The following is a 27667-nucleotide window of genomic DNA, read 5'->3' as shown; positions in this document are numbered from 1 at the left end:
TCACAAGTGGTGGTGTTTTAGAGTCTTACTGGAAACATTTGTCTTCTGTGAACGAATAAATAAATTTCTCTGGCATCCCAGAAGCCACTGATAATTGATAACACAACGCAATCATTTGTGCTCTGTTTTACACAATGTATGTACTGCAGAGCTGATGGTGGATTTCCAAGACTATTACAAATATATAGTTCTTCTCCGATGATATCGACGGTGTTGTACTCGGCAAGGGAAAACTTATTTTTAGCAATACTCATAATATAGTATACGCGGAAACAACCCGAATAACGCAACCACATAAGAAATGGTTGCTGTGCTTCTCTTCCAGTAGCAACTTCTGACTAGTCAGCGCTCAGTGCTTTGCCAAATACATTTCGCCGCTTTTGTTGCTGCTGCTGTTGCCCAATCGTATATTTCCACTTTTCATGGCCTGTCCTGCATCATTACTAACAACATCACCCCTCACTGCATTTGGCGCCATGTTAATCTCCAAGTACACACGTCGGAGCATAACATGAACTACTCATATTCAAGAAGGTATAATTCATTTTATATTGTTCCCAGCACATCTCACCACCTACGTTATTACTGAAGACTCAGCTACCATCACAAGCAGAGACATAGTTATTAGCGCCTGTGTAACTGGCTGCCGCGTTTTAATGTTCATAGCTGTGTCGCCTGATAAATCAAATATAGAAGAATTATATTCTTCTGACGTTTATTGATTACAGAACTGTAAAATGTTATTTATTTTCTAGAAACACGATTTCGTTCATGGACTCTGTTGCTGTTTTGAATAAAGTTTGTGCCACTAATAACTCGCTCCTTCAAGATGCTGTTGAGTGAGGAATAAAGTAATCAGATTTAGTAAAACCAATAAAAAATCGTTATGCAATATATTGCTGTTGAAGAAGTGCTTTTGAAAGAATTTTTGATCGCGACATTTTTGAAGACTCTATTAATTCTGGAAATTTAAGGAATGCAAAAATGTTGAAATCTGAACAAGTTCGCATCAGATAATCAGCTTTTCGTAATACGAAAGAACATTGATTGGCCAGATGCGAGTGGGAATAGCACACTGAGGGTTCCGTTCAAACTTGACCGGGAATCGTGAATCTCGATCATTTTTGCCTGTTATCGACATTGATACTGAAAAGATATGGGTTATGGGGATTCTTAGATTTTCGAGGATGTAATTTCAATAATATAAATGTGAGAAAGTCATACAGGAGGCGGGCGACCATTACTACACACATCGAAAAAAAGTTTTGCATCACACTGGTTCCCAGAACTCTTGAAGATAGACGTTGAATGTGGATATTGAATCCAGATTCAGTCCGTTTGACTGTTCCAGAGATGTCACTAAACCCGCTCAAAGATGTAAACAAGCATGCATGAGCAGACCCTATTAGACGAAGCGGTCCGACAACCGATCACTGCAGGCTCGGAAGGCGCGATCCTCCTCAACGTCCCCCCCTCCACCTTCACCTAAATGGAACCCAACTCCCCTGGCGCAGAACCGCCAAGTACCTTGGCGTAACCTTGGACTCTCGTCTTACGTGGAAACCCCACATAGACGAGGTCCACAGGAAGGCCTGCGCCAGAATGTCCATCCTATATCCTATCCTGAACTCAACAAGCTCCCTTCCCTGCCCACTAGCATTAAATGTGTATCAGGCCCTGATCCGGCCAGTAATGGAGTATGCGTGCCCTGTCTGGGGATACGCGGCGAAGCAGCACCTGGACAAACTCCAGAGGCTGCAGAACCGCGCCCTCAGAAGGGCACTGCGCTTACCTCTTGGATTCCCTACAGACGACTTGCACGCCGCAGCCGAAATCCCACTCCTGAGAGAGCGTTTCCAGGATCTGGCAAGGGCCTTCTATGAGGGTTCTTCCAGATCCAGAAACGCACTCATCCACTCCCTAGGTCGGTATGACATGTCCCGCGATAAGCACAAGCGCCCTATGACGATCTTCGACGACTAAGTCGAAGAGAAAATCCCTACACCAAATCCATCATCCTGTTCCTTCCCATATAACAACAAACTTCTCGCCCACCTCAGGCAAGTACCAGACACACTCACAACAATCATCACAAATCACAGACACCAAAAACTACAGAAAAATCACACACACACTTTCACAGGGGAGTAAAAGCCTAAAAGGCTACAGACTCCCCCTCACACTTCCCCAAAGAGGGGAAAGCAAAAGATGAGTGCAGGCAGGCAGGCAGACAACCGATCAGTTCCAGTCATTCCACCAGGAAGGAGGTATACGGTACACGGCTCGTATTGTCTCTAGCTCAACCATGCCTAGACGGACAATGCCGCTGTTCGATCGCGTCCGCATTGTTGCTTTGTACCAGGAAGGGTTCTCAACAAAGGAAGTGTCCGGGCGACTCGGAGTGAACCAAAGCGATGTTGCTCGTACATGGGGGAGATTCAGAGAGACAGGAACTGTCACGACATGCCTCGCTCAGCACGCCCAAGGGCTACTACTGCAGTGGATTATGGCTCAGAGGAACCCTGACAGCAACGCAAACGTGTTGAGTAATGCCTTTCGTACAGCCGGAAGACGTCGTGTTACGACTCAAACTGTGCGCAATAGGCTGCATGATGCGGAACTTCACTCCCGACGTCCACGGAGATGTCCATCTTTGCAACTACGACACCGTACAGCGCGGTACAGATGGGCTCAACAACATGTCGAATGGACCGCTCAGGCATGTGCCTTCAACCAGACACGTCGGGCACGTGTTTGGAGGCAACGCGGTCAGGCTGAACGCATTAGACACACTGTCCCATGGATGTGTGTGATGTCCTTAGGTTAGTTAGGTTTAAGTAGTTCTAAGTTCTAGGGGACTGATGACCTCAGATGTTTAGTCCCATAGTACTCAGAACCATTTGAACACTGTCCCTGCTGTTTTGGGGTGGCATTATGTGAGGCCGACGTAAGCCGCTGGTCTTCACGGAAGGCGCCGTGACGGCTGTACGATACGTAAATGCCATCCTCCGACCGATAGTGCAGCCATATCTGCAGCATATTTGCGAGGCATTCGTCTACATGGAAGACAATTCGCGCCCCCATCGTGCACATCTGGCTACTGACTTCCTTTAGGATAACGACATCGCTCGACTACAGTGGCCAGCATGTTCTCCAGACATGAACCTATCGAACATGCCTGGGATAGATTGAAAAGGGCTGTTTAAGGACGACGTGACCCAACAGCCACTCTGAAGGATCCATACCGAATCTCCGTTGAGGAGTGGGGCAATCTGGACCAACAGTGCCTTGATGAACTTGTGGATGGTATGGCACGAAGAATATAGTCATACATCAATGCAAGAGGACGTGCTACTAGGTATTAGAGGTACCGGTGTGTACAGCATTCTGGATTACCACCCCTGAAGATCTCGGTTAATGGTGGTACAATATGCAACGTGGTGTTTTCATCAGCAATAAAAAGGGCGGAAATGATGTTTATGTTGATCTATATTCCAATTTTCTGTACGGGTTCCGGAACTCTCGGAACCGAGATGATGCAAACTTTTTTGATATATGTATAAATATCTGTAGTTCTGCATTCAGGCTGACTGCGTCGCAATGGTAAAGTCAAAAATCAGGCAAGGAATGATTTTCACTACAGCCGACATAATCACCTTGACAGAATTCTGCAGCTGTATACGAGTAGATATTTAAGATAATTCTCATTTACTGCTCCGTCTCAGTTGCACACGTTTCTAATTCGATTACATGCTTCGATCACTCGGATCATCTTCAGATCCAAGCAATTGCATGATCAACCCGTCTTGTCTACTCAGGACAACATATCAGAATACTGACAGAATAGTGAACAGCTGGCAAGAGGCTACAGAGGAGCACGCAGAAGCTTTGGAACATGGAGAAAATTGTGATGCAAATGATTTAGCTGCCATTTCTACAGTTTCAAACAGTGTTGCAGTAACTGGGTAACACTGTCAAGTGGACCTGTGCGTGAAACGTCTAGTAGAGATGCAGCAGGTACGGTAGACTGCCTGTTCTTGAAGAGTGAACTGGCTGCAAATATGGAGTTATATGCATGGTCTAAAGTTAGTTGTGAACCCCAGTCGTCCGAGAAATGTCTTTCTCTTGAGGGTACATGTTTACTGGCAGAAGCTGACATTGTAGATAATTTCATGTAGATTTTTTCGAAATGTTTCACCGAAGAATCTATATCCCTGATTCATTGGTATGAATATTCAAAACCCCATAACTCATGATGAACTAAGATATACATACTGTTCACAAAGAGGGCGTAATGATATATTTTCTTCTTTAGGGGCAGCAGCATAATATATGTCAGATAATGACATGATTATTAGAAATATGCACCAGAATACATGCTTATAACAATTAATCTTTATTAACGACCGACTTTCTCGGCTATTATCGCCATTGTCAAGTATCTGCATACGTATATAAGTGTGAATGTCATTTATATTAAAGTGACTTTATTGTACTCGTGTCTACAATGCTGTGACATCTATATTACGTCGTTAGAGAATTGCCTTATAACTGCCGGTGTTTTAATTATATTGTAAATGACGTAAATATATGGAAATAATTCTTAATTATGGTTTGATGGTAGTTTGACAGTTCTACTCTTACAACGTAATACGTTTGCAAAGATTATGCTGATGGACAGGTGGACAGCGATATTATTTTATTAACTGAATTTCGCCGCAATTATCTTTGGTTTCAGATTTATCCATTTTCGTGTTCTAAAAGTTCAGTACGGTATTTGAGGTAACAGCCTATTTGTGTCTAAATTCTGTATGCTCATTTAGTAGTCCTTGTGGATAAAGAAGCTCGGCTGATGTCTTTCTGTTTCTAAATGTGTTCTTTAAATCCGGCGTTAATTTTTTCTTTTGTTTGGCCAATGGAAAAGTTACTATAGTTGCTGCATGTGAATTTATATATACCGGTATTATATTGGTATGTTCTAGTGTTGGCGAAACGTAATGCGTCGTGGTGGATAATACGTTTTGCTACTGAAAGGTTTCATCCCGTAGTCGGGTCGTTATAATTAACCAGCATCGGTTTGTACAGGCGACTACTGATTACACCATGCGGTGCACGATGTACGCGTGAAAACCACTGCTTTACGTTACGCCGTTTTCCCTCGCTTTGCGCCTCGGGCCACGTGGAATTTGAGCGAACCGCCACGCCGTGCGCGCCATCTGTTGGTCCCCGCCCAAAGCTCCTCCTCGGCGCCCCTCGTGACGTAAGGCGTGACGCCGTCTATTCACCCTTCTTGCCTCGTACCCCGCCTTTATGGCCTAGCATAATTACTAAATTTAACCAAACTAATTAGCCAAGCTGCTTGATTAATGTTAACAAAGACGCTTTAAAACACACAAGAAAATACACACGCAGCACTGTTCCCTCTGTGCTGCTTCCACTTAAAGGTGAAACCAGCACTGTGCTTTGCAGTGACAGGCGTTTTATTAAAAATAAAAGACAAAAAAAAAGAGCAAAGAGAGAGGGAACTGTTAATTAAAAGACGCGATATAACAGGGAAGTGTGAAGAAGGAGGGACGCGGCGGTGAAGGGAAGTTTTATTCTGATAATTAGGGCTACAAAAATATTAATGACTTGACTCCCTAATGTATCCAGTCGAGAAGCGAGAGGTGGGCTGGAAGGGGCAGCAAGCGATTCACAGGCAGGAATGTCTGCGCGCTGGGACTGGGGAAAATTGCCTGCAAAAGAGCATCCCGCCACTTCGTCAAACAGAAGTCGCGGGACTCTGTTCCGGTGAACTTCTGCATTTAGGTATATCGCTTCTCCTGAGTACGAAATCTGAGTTTCAAAATTGTCATATTCAGTATTCATACGAATATAAGAGAATATTAGCGTTGTACGAAAAACGATGTAGGGGAACGAAACGTAGTCTTGTGGTGCATTTTCCCTAACGATGTTTTTCCTTTGTTTGTTTTGACTTTCAGTTATCTGAATACTCACCCACTTACAGTCTCTGACACGTTGGTCAGCAAATTGAAGGTGGGAGACGCAAATCATCGCAAAACGAAAGTCAACCTTAGTAATCACTTACCATTCGGGCAGTGTGTGAATGATGTCATTACCACTATTAGACCGCTTTAAGGGTAGTTAGCTTGTCGCATTTCCTACCGTTCGTCAGGACTTCGCAGCAAACATTCTCTCAAATTAAATTGTATTCATAGAATTTCAATGTTAGAAATAGTTTGGGGAAGAATTCCTTGGTTCACACGCACGAAGTGACCATTTCATATCTTCGCTGGTGATTGTTCTTAGAAATCCAACAAACCCTATTAATTTTTTCTTAATTCTATCATAGGACAATCAGATGTCTTTAGATTTCCCTAGCATTCGAGCCTTTACTTCAGCGACTTTTTGGAAGAGCATGTCTGTTAAAATAGTTATCAGTGTGGAAAATAAGATACTAATAATAATAATGTCGTATGACGGGGGCCTCCCGTCGGGTAGACCGGTCGCCGGGTGCAAGTCTTTCGATTTGACGCCACTTTGGCGACTTGCGCGTCGATGGGGATGAAATGACGATGATTAGGACAACACAACACCCAGTCCCTGAACGGAGAAAATCTCCGACCCAGCCGGGAATCGAACCCGGGGCCTTAGGATTGACAGTCTGTCACGCTGACCACTTTTTTTTTTCTTGGCTGATCGTTGTATTTGGTCGCTGCGGACGTCCCATGACATCCGTTGAAGTTCGTTGTTGATCCTTTCACTCAGTTTTTTATTACAGAGGCCAACCAGCTCTCTGACCGAACACGCTGAGCTACCGTGCTGGCTAACCACTCAGCTACCAGGGGCGGACAATAAGATACTGAAGAATACACAAAACCAGTGCTTTAAGAGAGGCAATCATCAAACTAGACAAATAACGCAAGTAACTATTTAAAAGTCTCTGTAATTTTTTTTGTCTAATTTAATTGGGAACCATGTGCACCACGATCTTATTATTGTCAATATATTCTGGATAAATGGGAGCATCGGTGGTAAATACTGAAATACTTTATTTTACAATCAGAACTAGTCTACAAAATTTATAGAGCCCTCCGTCCCTATCTCAACTGTAAAAAAAAAAAAAAAAATGGTTCAAATGGCTCTGAGCACTATGGGACTTAACTACTGAGGTCATCAGTCCCCTAGAACTTAGAACTACTTAAACCTAACTAACCTAAGGACATCACACACATCCATGCCCGAGGCAGGATTCGAACCTGCGACCGTAGCGCTCACGCGGTTCCAAACTGAAGCGCTTAGAACCGAACGGCCACACCGGCCGGCCATATCTCAACTGTAAATTCAATTTTCTCATGAAACGATTGTTTAGATCAGCCGATTACAGGAGAAACATGTGGCACCATAGAAAATTTGCTTACATTTCTTACAGCATTTGGTGCTATACGCAGTTATTTCTAGAAAATTTGTAAAGTTTCAGTGAAATGAAATTTTTTAAGTGCAATGATGGTAACGATATCCTTAGAGTGTATGCAAGTCCGAACGATCAGTGTATCTTCAGCCTGGAACAATGAGAGTAAGCGAATTGTGGCTTGTGCCTAAAATTCTCAGTAGCTTTGAGTATTCGAAAATTCCGTTATACAAAGAATCTTTTCATCATACGATCAGTTCGGTCCTGACTTGCAGGCAATTACCATATTTAGAAACAGTCGCGAATTACCTTTCTTTTCGTCATACAAAGACTCTCAAGTGATTTGCCTGCTAACTGACAATTCATGTACATGGCAGTCTCTCAATTCCATGTCCCTGTCCCTATTATTCACAATATACATAAATGACCTGGTGGATGACATTGGAAGTTCACTGAGGCTTTTTGCAGATGATGCTGTGGTGTATCGAGAGGTTGTAACAATGGAAAATTGTACTGAAATGCAGGAGGATCTGCAGCGAATTGACGCATGGTGCAGGGAATGGCAACTGAATCTCAATGTAGACAAGTGTAATGTGCTGCGAATACACAGAAAGATAGATCCTTTATCATTTAGCTACAAAATAGCAGGTCAGCAACTGGAAGCAGTTAATACCATAAATTATCTGGGAGTACGCATTAGGAGTGATTTAAAATGGAATGATCATATAATGTTGATTGTCGGTAAAGCAGTTGCCAGACTGAGATTCATTGGAAGAATCCTAAGGAAATGCAATCCGAAAACAAAGGAAGTAGGTTACAGTACGCTTGTTCGCCCACTGCTTGAATACTGCTCAGCAGTGTGGGATCCGTACCAGATAGGGTTGATACAAGACATAGAGAAGATCCAACGGAGAGCAGCGCGCTTCGTTACAGGATCATTCAGTAATCGCGAAAGCGTTACGGAGATGATAGATAAACTCCAGTGGAAGACTCTGCAGGAGAGACGCTCAGTAGCTCGGTACGGGCTTTTGTCAAAGTTTCGAGAACATACCTTCACCGAAGAGTCAAGCAGTATATTGCTCCCACCTACGTATATCTCGCGAAGAGACCACGAGGATAAAATCAGAGAGATTAGAGCCCACACAGAGGCATACCGACAATCCTTCTTTCCACGAACAATACGAGACTGGAATAGAAGGGAGAACCGATAGAGGTACTGAAGGTACCCTCCGCCACACACCGTCAGGTGGCTTGCGGAGTATGGATGTAGATGTAGATGACTTGGATACCACTCAGAAATCACTCAGTTTCGGGCTACAAAACACGATCCATGAACCAATACAACGAATCTACTATTATTACTATTATTATCGTTATTATTATTACTTACGATATTGTAGTCGTGACCATTATTTAATTACACAGTAATGTAGGCGTTTGAAGAACACTGGTGTAAAGTAAAAGAAGACCTGAAGGAACTAAGCTGCTCATGTTAATATAACCAAACAAAAAAGAAGAGTACAGAATCTTCCAAGATCATAATGCCGCTATTCAGATGCGAAGATGGCCTTTATTAACTCCAAGGGTGAGTTGAAACGACATTTCTAGCCTGCTCGCTATAAGAACTAGAACTCTGTTATGGAGCTACTAAAGTCAGTTGGTTCAAATGGCTCTGAGCACTGTGGGACTTAACTTCTGAGGTCATCAGTCCCCTAGAACTTAGAACTACTTAAACCTAACTAACCTAAGGACGTCACACACATCCATGCCCGAGGCAGAATTCGAACCTGCGACCGTAGCGGTCGCGCGGGCAAACCACTCTGCAGGTCAATTGAGTAGTACGGATGGTGTCTTGAAAAAGAGGTTGTAGGATGAACATCAGCAAAAGTAAATGAATGTTAATGGAATACAGTCAATTATATTAGGAAATGTTGTGGTAATTAGGTTAGGATGTGATACACGAAAAGCAGTAGACCACCTTTGCTATTTATGCAGTAAAGTAACTAACAATAGACGAAGTGGAGGATATAAAACATAGACTAGCAATCGAAAGAAAAGCTTTTCTGGAAAAGAAAAAGACTATTAAAATTGAATATAAATTTAACTGTCAAGAACTTTTTTTTTTTTTTTTCCTAAAGAATCTGTCTTGAGTGAACTCTTATATCGATGTGCAACGTGGTCCATATAAGCAGTAGACAAGTGGAAAATAAACGTGTCTGAAACGTGGTGTTACAAAAGAAATGCTGCAGATTGGATGTGTTAATAGAATACTACTACTCTATTCCATCCGAACAAGCCTCGCAAGGCCCAACGGTACCGACCAACCGCCGTGTCATCCTCAGCCTACTGGCGTTATTGGCTGCAGGCACGGGGTGGCATGTGGTGAGCCCTCCCGACCGTTGTCGTTTTCGTGACCGTAGCCCGTACTTCTCAGTCAAGTACCTCCTCAACTGGCCTCAAAAAAATGGTTCAAGTGGCTCTGAGCACTATGGGACTTAACATCTTTGGTCATCAGTCCCCTAGGACTTAGAACTACTTAAACCTAACTAACCTAAGGACATCACACAACACCCAGTCATCACGAGGCAGAGAAAAACTGGCCTCAGAAGGGCTGAGTGAATCCCGTGCGCCAACAGCACTGGGCAGACATCGATTATCACCCTTCCGGTGTCAGCCAAGCCCAACAGCGCTTGACTTCGGTGATCTGGCAGAAACCATTGTTACCACTGGGGCAAGGCCGTTGACTGGGTTGATAGAATTTTCACGAAAAGGTCCTGAAAAAACTGAGGAGAAAATAACGGCAAAACTCGAATAAAAGAAGGGACTCATTCTGAGGCGTTAAGGAATAGCTAATTTGGTAATGGAGTGAGTGCGGTAGTTAAAAATTATGGGAGACAAATGCTTGACTACAGTAAACAAGGTGAAGTGAATATAGGTTGCAGCAATTATGCAGGTAAGGAGAGGTTTGCACAAGACAGAGTAAGGTGGAGACCAGCACCGAACTATTCTTTACACCGAAGACCACAACAACAGCAACAGTGTGACGAAATTTATTTCGGAAGAGGAACTGTGTGACCACCAGCCTTCAGCCTGAGAAGAAGGTGAATCACCTGCATGTGCGTCGTTTCTTTCACAGATCTGGCAGAAACCATTGTTACCACTGCGGCAAGGCCGTTGACTGGGTTGGTAGAATATTTCATGAAAAGGTCCTGAAAAAACTGAGGTTAAAATAACGGCAAAACTCGAATAAAAGAAGGGACACATGCTGAGGCATTAAGAAATAGCTAATTTGATAATGGAGGGAGTGCGGTCGTTAAAAATTATACGTTTCACGTACTGACACCTCGCTGCGCATCAAATTGACCCCTACTGGCTGTCGTTGGCCACAGTATTTGGAAGTTCTCTGTTTCGTAGTCATCCCGCAGAGGCACCACGCCCTCGTCTGTCGTGACATCCCTCCAAGCCATGTCGCCCACCGAGCTGTGCGCCGAAACAGATGAAATAGCGGGTGAGGGGGCGCTAGAGGGTTTGGGGGGATGCGAAATTGTCTGATACACAACTGCCGGACCGTGCCCGGCCGTCCGCGTTCCAATCACAACTGAAATCTCCCCAAAGGCCGGGCCAAACTACATTATGCCGACCGAGTCCATCTTGGCGTTTCCATCGCGCCCACACAAAGACAGCGGCAGGAGGGGTGGGGGCGCTGGGCAGGGGGGAGAGGGAGGGTCTAGGTGACAGCCGCATCGCACACGGGACGGCTGCCTGCGGGACACAACGCTGCCGCCGAGACACCCAGAGCCAACAACACGCCAATCGGCGAAATACTTTAAAGAGAATTACCGTCAAATATTCATGTATGCTAATTGCGCGGAATGCTACACCGATCTAAACGAACAATTGCATCATTAATTAAAGAGTCAATTAGATGTATTTTCAATGTTTCATTAGTTTATAAAATACGCTTTGCATGTGTGCCTACGTTTTTACTGTTGTGTATACCACCAAGGCGTGGACTGCAGTATGGCCAGGCCAGCAATACTTAAGCATCATATTTTTCTCGCACGTTATTTACGTACACAGATTCAGCAATATGAAAAAAACTTCCTCGTACGTGATCCGGTAGCTGTTGGAAACAAGGATAGTAGAGAACTATTCGTAGCTAGGCTACCATACCATTTGTCTGAAGCGATTTAGAAAAATTATGGCTATTTATTCCAAGATACACGGATAGATTTCGAACCTAAACACCTCATGAAACGGCTGCTGTGTCTCTAGCCATTCGCCACAGCACTAGCTTCTCTTCTGTTGTGTTCCTCTTCTTTTTATGCAGTGCACTATCAGTAAAATGTGAAAGAAATTAGGGTTTAATGTCATTTCGATGACGAGGTAATTAGAAACACAGCAGATGCTTGGATCAGAAAAGTACGAGTAAATCCCTACCCGTGATTCTTCAAAGAATCGAACTCCCATGCACAAAACGTCACATCTTCCGAATTACATCTCGTACACTGATATAATTTTGTAGGTACGTTCGGCGGTATAGGCCGATACTGCCCGCAAAACGTGTTGCGGATAGCGTTACTCGTACTACTGCATGGACAGCGAAAATGTAGTAAGCGACAAACTTCTTTCCCTTCATCATTTTGTGGGGATGTCAGTGGGAAAGAGTTTCGTAAAGGCATAAAATTATGTGTAAAGTTAGAAGCCGCTTAGAGCCCTCATTCTCAAATACTGGATGAATATAGTCTGAGTTATTTGCGCGCCCTGAGTTACACGGCCTTTAGCCATACATACAGTTTCGAACTGTAATAATGATTGTGCTAATCTTTTAACATGGAAATATTAAAATTCAAATCATGGCACAGAAAACAAAAACTGGCTCTGAGGCATCCGTACACATTCATTTGCAATGTGTCCAGACCATCACGTAAAAAAAAAAAGTAACGACAAAATAGTCTGTTCCCATGGGAAGTTTTGTACAGCATCTCAATATGTGGTGGAGCACCCTTTGCTTAGGTGCAGGCTTGAATCCATCGCGGTATATCATCGATGAGACCACAAGCTAGCCCTGATTCAAATTGTCCCACTCTTTTACTGGCGATTTTGGAGGCGATCCTGCGTAAGTCGAGCACAGTAAGTGGTCGCTGTCGACGTCCAAAAAGAACTCGCTTCAATCGATTCCATTTATGTTCGATTGGTTTCATCTCCGGTGAACAGGAACCCACGCCGTTCTGGTGTTCTAGCATGCTGAAGGAACGTGTCCACGAGAACAACACGGTGAGCACGCGAAGTATCATCCATCAGGAATAAATTTTCATCAAAATGTTGGCGATACGGCCGCTCTGATTGTTGCAGAATCTCGTTCCTGTACCGTAGAGCAGTTATACTGCCCTCAACGAGCACGAGAAGTGTACCGTAGCCCCATGTAACACCACCCCAGAAAATCATTGCATCACCATCTTGTTACACGTGTGAAACACAAAGCTGGTGGCGGTCGATATTACCCGGTTGTCTCCAGACATGTTGTCTGCGCGCGTCAGGGTACAAACAAATCCGGGGATCGTCAGTAAACAACAGCTGACACCAATCCTGGGGCATCCTTTTCGTGAGATTTTTTGTCCTCATGTAACGGAGACCATGGAATTGTGGTGTCTGACGTGGTGCTTACTATGGTTGTCGGGAACGGAGATTCGCGTCATGCAATCGTCTCCTAACAGTTTGATGCGATAAATGACGTCTTGTAGCCGCTTCGAAAGCTGAGTTCAGTTCTGGAGCATTCAGCTCCACTCAAAAGTCGTAGTATCAATCATCCTATTCACCCGTCGAACGTGGACGGCCTGTGTGGTGTAAGTCCTCTACACTGTCAATTGGAACCGACTGCATGACCTCCACACATCACTTGACTCCAGTGCACACATCGAGCAACTTCAGCAGTTTTCCAGTAACATCGATCAGTTAAGATCATAACCACGTTACATGTACATTACGTGTGTTGCAGACCTATCGGACGTTACCTCAATTCGATCCTTTTTCTTTTTTTTTTTGCATATGCAATGAGTGTCTCACTAAACTGCACTAGTAAGCAGAAACTGTGAATCGTCTGGAAACTGAATAAGCGTATAAAGGGGACTTTTTGTTCTACGTAGTTGTCTTCCTCTCTGTCACTTCAATAATAAACATTATGTACGGCAAAACTCGAATTATCAATGTTTAATTCAGGTTTTATCCTACAATTTGTAAAGTGAAACACAGGGATGTTGTAGTAAAAATATAAAATAATACACGTTTATCGTATGGTGCTAGAAAATGCAATTTTTCGTAGGTAACTGTACGTATGTATACAAAGGCAGGGGTGACTTTGGATGGATAGTAAATAAATAAATAAAACGAAAACTTAAACTTCGCTTAAGTACTTCGTCGAGCTTATACAAAACATGTTCTGTTATTTATTAACAAATTTCACACTTATTAATAATAGCAGGAAACTCTTGCCTTTGGTCATGATGAAGAACGTTCTAGAGTACAAAATAACGGCAATAATCAAACATGTTTTTTAATATTTGTGCATGTAAAATGTACTTGATAAAAATTAATTGCTTTGGGTACATAAAAGCTCAGAAGTTACGCGACCAACTAATTTCTATTACTTACAAAATGTTTGTGAGGCCATAAAATTCACAATGAACTAACACCGAACGATGTGCTGTTCTAATAATGTGCAAAACAAAGAACAAAGAGATGTCGTCAGCTCGCAGTTTCTCTCTCAGACATTTAGTTTTGTCTCTTTCCCTAGGTACTAGACTACCGGTAAACCTACCAATTATTATGTCATTTATGTACTATACCAAAACCACCGAACCGTAGTTCTCGTACAGCGCAACTCTAGTTACAATCCATCCGAGTGCGGCATTCTGACCGTAGGTAACTGTGCGTATGTTTACAAAGGCAGGGGTGACTTTCAGATGGATACAGCAACATTCACAATAGCAACACACCTGCACGACATATCGAGGTGATGAAACACTTTTGTTGATGCGTGTAGATGGGGACGGAAATCGACTGTGCGTTTTGCAAGTAGCCATCCCGCATTCGCCTCAAGCGACTTGAAGAACCCACGGAAGACAAATCGGGAATGCCTTACGGGAATTTAAAGTGCCTTTCTCCAGAACGTGAGTCCAGTGTCGTACCACTGTATCACCTCTCTTGATAGTAAAACATGAAGTTGGTTCTCATCCTTACATCGTCTGGAAACGAACTGGAGGGAATTCGGGTGGAACTAAAGCCTTAACCATTCACGCAGTTGGTGCTCATGGTTCACCGACATTGCGATGAGTTGCATTATCTCACCCTCTCGGGACATAATTGGTGATAACTGAATCAAAACAAATTTCAGACAGTCTGCTTGTGTAGCATATCACAAGTACTCTTAACAACTACGCGACAAGTGAATAAGGACAGTTCACGGAAGCAACAACATCCCGCCGACAATCACGCGTTTTGCTCGGTAGGTCTGCGGATTAAGACGCATGTGTTGGGAGCGCGGAGCCCTCATATTTGCTGAGTAATCCCCGTATTAAAGCTCGGGGCGAGTGGATCTGGCGGCGGGAGAAAATGCGGTGGACTGCGGTAGGTCGCGCGCGAGGCTTACGTTGGACTTGATGAATGGGGCGCCCTGGCACGGTCCCACTCCGTTGCTAGCATACGCGTCAGCAGCAACACTCGCTCCTCACACTTCTGCCACCACACCACTACTTTCGTCTTTTTTTCCTCTAGATTTCCATATGGTTCTAAATATACTTGTTGCTGCAGTCTTCAGTGCGAAAACTGGTTTGATGCAACTCACCACGCTAGTCTATCGTGCGCCTCTTTGTCTCTGTATAATCACTGTTACCTATCAGTCTCAACCTGCTTATTGTGTTCAAGACTTTTTGGCTCTCCTCTTACTGTGGTTAAGACTTTTTGGCTCTCCTCTACAATCCCCCCTCCCTTCACACTTGCCACTATTATCAAACCGACGACTCCTTGAAAAAAAAATGAAATTTTCGAATGGCATTGTTGGCCGAGAGACCCAGTTTGGGATTATCGGTAAGTCTTTTTATTGACGCCTCTTCGGAGACTTGCGTGTCGAGGATGAGGATAAAACACACATCTAGTCCTGAGCGGAGAAAAAAACCGTTTTTTCTTCAACAATCATAAAACTTTTATGCAACACTCTTTTTTCCTTAACAATCATATATATATATATATATATATATATATATATATATATATATTAAATTCAATCAAGTTTCATGACTGTTAAGGAAAAAAGAGTGTTATATATATATATATATATATATATATATATATATATATATATATATATATATATATTGCCAGTACTACAGCTCTTGGTGAGCCTTGGCTTCTTCGACAATCTTCCTCCACATTTCTCGTTTGTTTGCTACTCTTTTCCATATATATTCAGTTCCATATATTTCAGTAGATATATAATTATTAAGAAACCTTACATTATTTTTCACTTCAGATTTCCTTTTAAGCTTTCCTATTCTCCTACATTTTCGTTGAATATCCTTTCGATGTTTACAGTTCGTTTTGTTTTTGATTTTAGGATATCTTTCCAAGTGTCTATTTTGTGAATGCTTTCAGTCTTTACGTCAAGTTTTCGAGTGTGTGCGTTTTTTGTTTGACAATTAATGTCAACAAAAAAATTTTGTCTTGCTAGCTCAAAGATTTTTATACAACACAAATGTATGAGAGTAAGTTGGCAGTCTGCACTGTAGCTAGTCTGCAGGGAAATCTGTAGAATATTTTGATTTTTGCAGTACTTCATTTCATAGTTTGGAGGATCTTATTGCATGTGGGCCGGCCGAAGTGGCCGAGCGGTTAAAGGCGCTACAGTCTGGAACCGCACGACCGCTACGGTCGCAGGTTCGAATCCTGCCTCGGGCATGGATGTGTGTGATGTCCTTAGGTTAGTTAGGTTTAAGTAGTTCTAAGTTCTAGGGGACTTATGACCACAGCAGTTGAGTCCCATAGTGCTCAGAGCCATTTGAACCATTTTTTTTATTGCATGTGGGAAGGGTGACACCGACATTTCAAATGGTTCAAATGGCTCTGAGCACTATGGGACTTAACTTCTAAGGTCATCAGTCCCCTAGAACTTAGAACTACTTAAACCTAACTAACCTAAGGACATCACACACATCCATGCCCAAGGCAGGATTCGAACCTGCGACCGTAGCAGTCGCGCGGTTCCAGACTGTAGCGCCTTTAACCGCTTGGCCACCCCGCCGGCTGACACCGACATTTACCACAGGGGCAATGGAAATGAAAAATACTTTGTGGATATAATATGACTTACAATTTTAGCATTATTAAGAGAGCCGGCCGCGGTGGTCTAGCGGTTCTGGCGCTGCAGTCCGGAACCGCGGGACTGCTACGGTCGCAGGTTCGAATCCTGCCTCGGGCATGGGTGTGTGTGATGTCCTTAGGTTAGTTAGGTTTAAGTAGTTCTAAGTTCTAGGGGACTTATGACCTAAGATGTTGAGTCCCATAGTGCTCAGAGCCATTTGAACCATTATTAAGAATTTGACAGAGAGACTACGATACATAATGAAACCTAAATAAAGGGAACATGAGGAAACACATATTGAGGGGTAGTTAAGACAATCATCTTACGTACAGAGTGATTAGGCATGAAATTTCAGAGTAGAACTTAGATTTTTGTATGGGGGCGTTTTAGCATAGTAATATTGTTAACACAGATTTAATTTAAGCAGTTGTAAATTAATAAAGCGAACGCAAGATCCCGTGATCGAGAGTCAGCAACGCCGACCTGGTTGACGATTCCTTCATGTCACAGGATATTTTTTTATCAATCTAGACGTTCATTTTGTCAAGTTTTGCTTTAAACATATTTTCTGGCCAACTGGAGTCAATAGCCCTTCATCAATTATCCTATCTAAAACTATCTTCACTTTCCTTCTCTAAAATCACGTTACATCTGCTTCTATTCTCATATTTTCTGTACTTTTTATCGTCTACATTCCACCTTTGTACGAGGCTACGCTATAGGCAATAAACTTCCAGAAAACACTTCCAAACATTAAAATTCAAATTTGACGTTAAGGACGTTCTCTACTTCAGAAACGCTTTCCTTCCTACTGTCAATCAATATTTTATATCCTCTTTATTTCTGGCGTCTTCATTTATTTTGCTGTCCAAATAGAGAAACTCTTCTGTTACTTTTAGTGCATCATTTCCTAATCTAATTCCCTCAGCATTGCCTGATTTAATACGACTACGGTCCATAACACGTGTATCTAACAACATTGTATCTAACAATATCGCATAAAGTATGATATTTTAATTGTGTAGAGCCGCCTGCTATTTTATCCGTTTCAACAGTGTCAAACGTTCCTCGTCAGCTCACGGTGAACATACTAGCCTTAGCCTTGCTGAGAATCATGCATCGTTACTAATTATTAACGAGTAATTGCTAAATAGTAACACTGCAGATCTAAAGATGACCATTTAATACAGATGAAATCTGTCATGTAAGAAAATCTATAAATGTCATTCTGTAGGAAATAAACATTTTAACAAATGCATGAAACACACAGTTTTTTTTTACAATCGAGTTTGTCTCTTCGATTTTCACGGGAAAACTGAATTGCCAAATCGGCTTGAAACCGGAATATGCAGTTAACTGACGGAAAAAAATCTCAATAGCAAGAAGGAGTCTTGCGACGCAAAAGAAAGCCGACAGGCATGTTTCTACATCTGAAATATGATATCTAGTCGAATTTCACGCCAGAAGCATTAGAGACCGCTAGTAGAGCAAGTATGAGGATGAAGATCAGGTTTGCTTTAAATACGCGCTGTAACGCTCGTGAGCGTTAGTTGTCCTTAAGATAGACCGTGGTGAGTTGACGTTAGTCAATTATGCCTTTAAGACGACAAAGACGCCATTATCGATACCTCACTGAGTTTGAACGAGGTCGTGTAACAGGGCTACGAGAAGCTGGATGTTCCTACCATGGTAATGCAGAAAGACTTGGCGGAAATGTAGCCAATATACATATTTGTTGGTACCAGCGCTCATGAGAATGTGCGGTCGCAAAAAGACCGGGCTCCGGACGAATATATTCCCTAAATTTCATTACTCTATATTAATTATTTTTTTGGTGCTGCGATTTTTTTTTGTTAGTGTATATCCACGGAGGAACTGTCTTTGCCTTTAGAATATGCTGGAGGTTAAATTAATAGTGGATCATGTTGACGGCTGTTACAGAATTTGTATGAATAAGAGTCGAAAGTATCTTCATTTACCAACTTGTCCATGAGACATAGGTACTTAGTTTCTTTTCTGAATAGTTCCGTAGCGTCCCCTGTCTCTACCTGTTTTGTGTGAAACTGTTCATTTGTACATTCAACATCCAGACTAATCTGCATTATAAATTCGATTCTTTGTTTGGTTCTAGGGTTTTACTATCCATCATTCCTCCTAACGTCAACTTACTGAGTCCCTCGTGCCCTCTCAGACTCGCCAATGGCTTGTCCTTACTGCAGTTAGACCCAGAAGAACTCTTCCCTGTTACTTTTTCTCTAACATCTCTTCACCTCGTAGATACTTTATTTGTTCACTAAGTTCCTAACATCCTTTTACAGCATCACAGAGAAATTTATGGCACATATTGATTAAATGGTTCAAATGGCTCTGAGCACTATGCGACTTAACTTCTGAGGTCATCAGTCACCTCGAACTTAGAACTAATTAAACCTAACTAACTTAAGGACATCACACACATCCATGCCCGAGGCAGGATTCGAACCTGCGACCGTAGCGGTCGCTCGGTTCCAGAATGTAGCGCCTAGAACCGCAAGGCCACTCCGGCCGGCTCTTGATTAAAAAGGGGGGATAGTTTTACAGGACACATCCCGAGGCGTCTATGAATAGTTAGTTTGGAACTAGAAGGAATTGTTGAGGGTACAAATTGTAAAGGGAGACCAAGGCTTGATTACAGCATATTTTTTTCAAAAGGATGCAAGTTGTAGATATAGGGAGATGAAGAGACTTGCACAGGATAGACTAAGGTCGGGAATGCAGCCCATATTCTGCAGACAGAAGACCGCAGTGCCAACATTCAATTTTTGTAGACTAAGTATCATGGGAACTAACCATTGTTTGGAGACTTGCACTCTATTGGATACGTTCAGCTGCTAGAAGTATGGCACCAGTCGGTGCCTATGTGGAAATATTCTCTTACAACAAGCTTACATTTGAGATACTTATAACTCTCGCAAATTTTTCACATCTTCCTGACGCGGGTCATAGACTGCTCTCAGGAAGCCCATAGTACTGATGGATATTCTCCTCATCTACTCGATTTCTTTTCAATTAATTGGCAAGGATTACTCTGTATGATTCATCAGGCATAAGGAAAGTATCTTCAGCTAAAAAATCATCTTCTTCGCCGAATCATAGCTGAAAGTAAGTTGGTCTACGACTAGACAGTTCCTTCGTGTAGTGCGCATCCGTCGGCCATTGCGATACAGGAGCGGTAATCTAGTTTCTAGGACATTACCGACCACGGGTCGCGACTAATTAATGAAGCGTGTTCTCTGGGAAGCCTTATATTAGCGGCCAGAGTTGGCCGCTACTCCCTGTGCCAGCAAGCGAGTTAATTAAGCTTAATTACGAATCGAGCCACTGCTTGACCGAACGGCGACTGTCGAGTTAGTTGCAAGAGCGGAGCGCTGTTTTCTTACAGCCGCTCAAATGCCAAGTAACGCTCGCGAGAGGTCCGGGTCACTATTCTGTTCTGGTTATAGAAATGATCCCTTCCTTAGAACAGCGAACAGCATAGCTTAAGAGACGAACATATCTGCTACTGTGGATACCTCTCTTCTTCCCAATGGACTTACACAAAAATCAAGAGAGGCAGAAATTTGGTATCAGCAGCACAAATCTAAGGGACGGTCAACTAGCCAAAAAGTTTCCTAGATAATTCGTAATATAAAACGAATCCAATTTGTTTCACTCCTTTAAAAAGAATTTAGCGGATCGCTTCTGATCGCAGGTACCAGTAGAAGTCCCTTCTTAAAAGTGATCAAAATGTTGTGCATACATTTCAAAAGGCGATGGCTGAGAAATTTTTTTCCACTAACTACTCGTTAACTTGTGAAATGCAGCAACAGACAAAATGTATGCAGAGCGTTTCATTTTCCTTATGCATTCATGCCTCGCGCTTTAAATCACTGAGATTTTGAGTATACACGACCAGTGATAAAAATGCTTATACTGAATAGTGTAAAGATTCCTTCAAGAAGCTAAAGAAGACAATTTTGCAATTCTAGCCTACAAAGAAATGAACTGTTTTAAATTGTTCTTCACAATAATTTCGCCTGGTAAAAAAAATGGATAGTATTGTTTAGCAGCAAATGCAGAAGCACAATATCAGGGTGCCGTAAAATAGCAATCCTGTAATATCAACAAAAGGTAACGAGAGAGAGTCTTGTTGATTTAAAATTCGAAAAAATAATGCAATTAAATTTGAACATAATAGGAAAGAAAAAAGAACAACAGATGGATGATTCTCTGGAAGCTTCCACTTTCGAAGAACACTCTATAATGCAAAACACTTATCGTTAACCCCACTCAATAAAGATTTTTACGTATATCAAAGAAACTGAAGCGAACATTGAGCACTCGTCGAAGTAAACCAGCAATCTCAAATGATTTCACAAAAAGTACGCCTATATCATCTTCACCAAGATACGGATATTAACTTTGTATATTGTAAATTTCTCAGCTGTATCTTGCACAATGGTGAATAAAAAATCTCTCCTGTGGCGGACATATAATAGCTATAGTAAGAACGATATCTATACAGAAGTGGAAAAACCGAAAGCAGGGTCTAAAATAAACAACCTTACATCTTCACCAAATCTTTCAAACCTCTCAGATTTATGCAATTTTGTCATATGATGAGACCGTGGCTGTTATTTGAAGACAAATGTTGATGGTGTTGAGACAGCAACCAGCCACAAATTTATTTCATTAGAACATTTGGTGCGTTTTTTTACAGATTCTAATGAAAGCATGTAAACGTCTGAAGATGAATCGTAATGATTCGAAACCGGTGACGGTACCTTTTAAATAAAGGAACTGAAAATAAATTTGTGGCTGGTTGCTGTCTCAACACCAACAACATTTCTCTCAGATTTAAACTAACAACTCCTAATTGGTGTTAACTTGGCGACACCAGCAATTATTTCGGAGATATAGTTTGAGTTGTTCTTTCCACGGTAATGTAGAAGCAATAAGTAGAATTAATCAAATATACCTTACATTTCTCAAGTTGCAAAAATATTACTTTTTTTCAGTACTTTCCATTTTCGAAACGAAATACTGCCTGTCAAGGCTCTCTGCGGTTGCGAAGAGTTCTGCCACCGAATGTGTGCAGTACACCAACGGCGCACGTACTCGTCGTCTTCAGTAGATGATGCTACAGTTAAGTAGTGTCATAACCGTGTCTATTGACAGAAAGTAGCCAGAGAGACGCAAAATGCAGAATTCGAGTCCGGACGGAAATACGATATCACTTATTAGGTTGTTGTAGCATACGCTCTGAAGAATAATGAAATATTAATTTACCTTACGAAATACTTGCACGGCATTACTTTAAATACTGTTTTTTTTGCATGCGAGCTATATCCAGCTGGACGAAGAGAGATACGGAATATCTACAGGGAAAGTTGATATGAATAGCAATTCGTTTGAACAAGCCGCAGTAGCGAGTTAAAGAAAAAACTAGCAGCAGCAGATCTTACTGCAAGGAATCTAGGAATGCGCCATAGCGTTCGACAAAGTTCAACTGTAAGAGCAGTGACCATAAGAACAAGTTATAGAGTTATTTTTAAACCGTCATTCTTACCACATGTTGTCGGTCAATCGAACGTAATAATCATTCTGAATGAGGCACAATGAAGAATACGACCTTCGGTGATTTGACAGTCATTTGCCGGCTACTGACGTAATTAGTGTTTGCGCGCCAATCCACATAGCTGTCGTGCCACCAGCGAATACAGTTCGCGGTCTCCCGTATTTCTCAGTGTGCGTTGAGAGCGGAGCCAGTTATTACGTGGACGTGATTGGCGTGGTTTGTGTATTCAGCTTACCGACACTCAGCGCATATAGGCAGCGGCTCCGCATTCCTACCAGACGTCGGCTCACCTACTTGCGGATGTGACCCCTAACTGCAACACATACACAAAAGTTACAGCGTGGATTTCATCTGCCAAATTTGACAAGAATCCAAAATTTGGCGGCTTCAGAAGTAGATGTGTGACGAGATGGTAATCTAAGAATGTAGCGCAAGACAAGAATGAGAACTTCAGGTAGAAAACATTTCGTGAAATTCCATAATAATGTGGAAGAACACTGAACCCCTAATGGGCGAAATGCTACTTCGAACCGGAGAAGAACATTCGGAATCACGGATACTTTTTACGATACTCACTCGCGTAAACATCTTCCTTATTCTTCTACATATGCCCCATTACCCAAGAGGCTTATTTGGTACCGTGGAAAAATTTCTTATCACCCTGCCGCAAAGAACTCGCCGGCTGTGATCAGCCAGTTTGAAGGTTTCAAACCTTTACAGACTTCACGGCGTTGATGTTGTTGATATGAGGAAGACATATAGGGTCAGAAATGTAAGCAGGTGTTATAAATGTATCAGCACTGGGTTTCGAATCGCCTAGACACAGCAGGATTATTATAATTTGCAGAGTACAGTCAGTGAACCGATGAAAATCATCCATCCAATCTTTCAATGATTACGTACCGAAACGGAGAAACACACAGAAAGGGTAGAAGTACTAAATTCGATCTTGTGAAATAGTTTCAGTGCATAAGATAGTGATATGGTTCCTACTATTGTACTAATGCCAAAGTTACAGATGCTGAGATAAGTGATCGTGAAACTGAAACTTGGCGGAAATTTTTTCAAATGAAGAAAGATGACGAGGTCCGCTGGGATATTTGTACAGCTCCATGTATAATATGCGAAAGAAGTGGCTCCTTCCTAGCAGCATTTTATCTTAGGTCGCTGCAGTAACCAATCCTTCTAAGCGACTGGAAAGTACTACCAGGTTGTTCCTTTTTTTCTGTGTGAGTTCCCAGACAGACACGCATAACTGTGTTACTAACGTCAATCAATTGTAGAATATACAGTAGAACACTATTTATGCTCACACATCATGGCCTTTTTTGTGACCGAAAATCTACTGTCTGGAAATCAAAATTGATTCCTCAAACAGACTTCTAGTGAAATACAATCCGCTCTTGCCGTTATTGAGATCCGGGTAGCAGAAGATAATAGCGCTCAGGTTGATGCCGTGTTCTTTGACTTTCGTAAGCCATCCGATAAAGTAACGCACTGTCGCCTTGTGGAAAATATAACCCTACAGTAAGCCTGGCCAGTTTTGTGACAAGATTGAGTACTTTCTCGTAGATATAACTCAGCAGGATGGATCTTTGGGCGTCAGATGTTTGGGTGTACCCCGAAGAAATGCTGTAGTGCAGTTGTTGCTCATGATATACATAAAAAGGATCTAGCTGATAACTAGCTCACAACAGCAAATATGTACAACATGGAGGTCTCCCTTAGTAACACCAAAGTTACGGCCTTCATCTGGAAAGACCACAAGAAAGCCAAAATTTCAATACAAAATACAACCCTCAATCATCAGTTTTCGGATACGTAGGATACAACTTCAGCAACGTTAAAGAATACAGTACGTAACACAAAATCATAAACTTCACAAAAGCCACCTAGCTACACATTACACGAACAGCTAGCTACACACTATGGGACAGGAAAGTGTCTGATGACATCCTAAGGAATTTCCAAGTGAAACAAATTCTCAACACCATACAGAACTACCGAACATCTGTGAAAGACCGTGAACTACGCATGAAGACCTGCCGCATCCTCCGAAAAATCTTGAAAACCAATCCAGAGGTAGGAGAGATGTAAGAAAACCAGCAAAGACACGGAATGGGTACAGGCCACTAGGCCAAATACTGGGTCCTCCAGGCCTGTTACTGGAGAAGAAGAAGACGAAGAAGAAACTCTAGTGGAAATATCGGAAACTCAATGACGCTGTTCGCGGAATATGCTGTCGTACATAGTCTTGTCATTACTTTGTACATCTACACCCCACAAACTACTTTATGAACTGTAACAGAAAAAAATTTTGTCTTCGTTGGAAAGACACGAAAATCCGGTTACATTAAGGTCGGCCTTCATTGACACATTTTATGCTTTCAGTAATACCGCTGGTTTTCGGTGTCGATATGTTTTGGATCACTTTTAGGTACTTCAATGTTCCGGTTCAACTACACTGCTACAAGTACGTCTGAAGATGAAACCGTATAATTTCGAAATCGCTCATTCGAATTAAATACAGTCAATGAGACAGATGAAGGTATTATTCAGTATTACTAGATAAATGTAACTTACTGCAGTTAAATAGGCGCAAAGACTTATTATTGTCCTGTTATATGACTAGCCTTGAATCACATGAAAATATCTGGAAGAGGCGTCTGAAATGATCTATTATCTTCCATATTATTTTTGAAGGGGAGCTGTGTATTGGTCATAATCCGATAATGTATTTGCTTCGGAAATAGAAGATATTTGCTACTAGTTTCGGGGTCATAGTCGCATTATCAAACCCTCATTCATGTAGACGCCGTCGAACTGGAATCTGGCACCATCATTAGTCTATCTGTGATCAATGATGATTCCAGCTCGACGGCTGTATACATGAATTAGCGACTGAGTATAGGGCTACGATACCGAAATATGTAAGACAAGGTGTAGCTGCGCACCTTCTGTATTGGAAGAAAATGTAATTCGCTCAGGAATTCGACGGATTCTTTAGTATTGCTTGGAAATTTGGGACCCTTATCTGATAGGATTAAAAGAGGAGGCAAACAAGAGTCAAAGACAAGCATCATATGTCGTCACGGATTCTTTTAACAAGCACGGGAGCTGTTACAGAGTTGCTCATCCAATTGCGATGGCGGACGCTACAAGAAAGGCATTGCGCGAAGCGCAAAACTTTACTATTGAAATTCAGAGACCGTACTTGCCAAGAAGGGACAGACAATATATTAGTTCTTGTCACGTACATCTCGCGAAATGAACATGACTGGAAAATCAGACAAATTCGATTTCATACGAACGGTTACAGACAGTTGTTCCGCCCGCGCTCCATCCGCGAATGGAATATGGGGGGGTCGGGGTGGGTGGCGGGGGAGAGGGAAAGAGGGGCTTGATAGTCCTTTCGCTTGTCACAAACATATGTAAATGTAGATGCCTGCACTGCTACACTGGCGAGTGTAAGAACTCTCGGATGGAGCACACGGAAACACGTGTCCCCGGCGATGAATATCAAAGGAAAAAATTGAAAACAAATAAGTCGTCAGGTCCTGATAGAATTCTGTTTCGGTTCACCGAGCGAGGTGGCGGAGTGGTTAGCACACTGGACTCGCACCAGGGAGGACAATGGTTCAGACCCGCGTCTAGCCATCCTGAGGTAGGTTTTCCATGATTTACCTAAATCGCTTCAGGTAAATGCCGGTATGGTTCCTCTGAAAGCGCACGGCCGATTTCCTTACCCGTCTTTCCCTAATCCGAGCTCGTGCTCCGTCTCTAATGACCTCGTTGTCGACGGAACGTTGAACACTACTCTCCTCCTCCTCCCCCTACTGTTTCGGTTTTACAGATAGTAATCTCCGGCATTAGACTCATACTTACCTAGCACGTATCGCCAGCGCGAAGTTACGAGCAATAGAAAAAGTGCGCAGGTAATTCCCAGGTAAGAACAGTAAAAGAAGAGACCCGGAATATTACAGACTATGTCCAAAACTTTGGTTTGCTGCGCCATTCTTGAAAATTGTCTACGTTCAAATATAGGAAGTTTCATTGAGAGAGTAAGGCTTGACAAATCAACCCGGATTTACAAAACGACGCTCGTGCGAAACTCATCTTCTCTACCACGATATCCTGCAAACCACGGATGAAGGGCAGGAGGCAAGCCACGGAAGAGATTCTCAGACATGTGAGTGGCTTGAAAACATTTTAAGTAAAAGAGCTCAACGCGTTGTCCCTGGTGGCGAGAGTTCATTTGAAACATCGGTATAGTCTGGAGCACCTAGGCTAGTGTGACATAACCGCTTTTATTCTCTCTATACATCATCAATTTAATGGATAGGATGAGCAGCGATGTTGTAATATACGAACACAGCATTAGTGGTATGCAGCTCGACACAGGCGCGTCGATTAAATATCTAGGCGTAACACTGCGAAGCGACACGGAATGGAACGACCACGTGAGGCTGTAGTAAAGAAGGCGAATGGTCGACTTAGGTCTACTGGAAGTGTTGTAGGAAAGTGATGTGACCCATTGGTAAGTACTACTCGAGTGTTTGGGATCCCAACCAGGACGGATTAAACGAACGCATCGAAGCAATTCATAGGCTTGCTGCCAGATTTCTTACTGGTAGGTTCGATCAAGACCGCGAAGACAAGAGACATCAAGTTTCGTATGCAAGCATACAGACCAAGGGTCGTCAAACGTTTTTGCTCACGAGGCAATACTGACATCGCGACGCGGCACCTCGGCCCGCATATATACCAGTCTTGTTATTAATTGGTAACCAACTTAACTTAGTATGTTATGAGCCCACAACTGACTAGCTATTGTAAGGTCGCGATAAACTGGCTGCCGGCCGCATTACTGATCATTAAGAGTCAGCACCACTCGGAACACTTCGTGCGGACTGTTCTCTGTTCCAGATCGCTGCCGCCCTCAGCGACGCCAATGATGTGTCACTGTCACTGCATGACGAAGAACTGTTTTGATGTCAGTGTGAGCAGATGACTAATTGATTAACAACAGTAATTGTACATAAATTTAAATACATAATCATATGTGACACATGATCACAGTTTTTTTAATAAATCATGTGAATTATTTTCTTCTACTTATTGCGTTGTATCACAGGAGCCTTAATTTATATTCCTTTCTGCGAATATGTGACGGATTTGAAGATGATCACCTTGGTAATATGCATTCAAGAATCCGTGTGAATTCCGTGTCTAAGTTTATACCAGTGGCCGTCAAACTTTTGTGCTTAAGGGTTAAGAGCTGTGTTGTAGGGCGACACCTCTGGCT

General features: G+C 42.4%; 1 protein-coding gene across 1 annotated transcript in view; it reads right to left on the bottom strand.

The window, feature by feature from the left end:
• Positions 1-27667, bottom strand: part of LOC126175172 (POU domain, class 3, transcription factor 2) — a 498697-nt gene that overhangs the window by 223093 nt on the left and 247937 nt on the right. The window lies entirely within an intron of this gene.

The sequence above is a fragment of the Schistocerca cancellata genome, chromosome 3 (assembly GCF_023864275.1).
Source record: "Schistocerca cancellata isolate TAMUIC-IGC-003103 chromosome 3, iqSchCanc2.1, whole genome shotgun sequence".
In the NCBI taxonomy this organism is placed as follows: domain Eukaryota; kingdom Metazoa; phylum Arthropoda; class Insecta; order Orthoptera; family Acrididae; genus Schistocerca; species Schistocerca cancellata.
The sequence above is the reverse complement of the archived record's forward strand: the minus strand, read 5'-3'. Positions and strand labels throughout refer to the sequence as shown.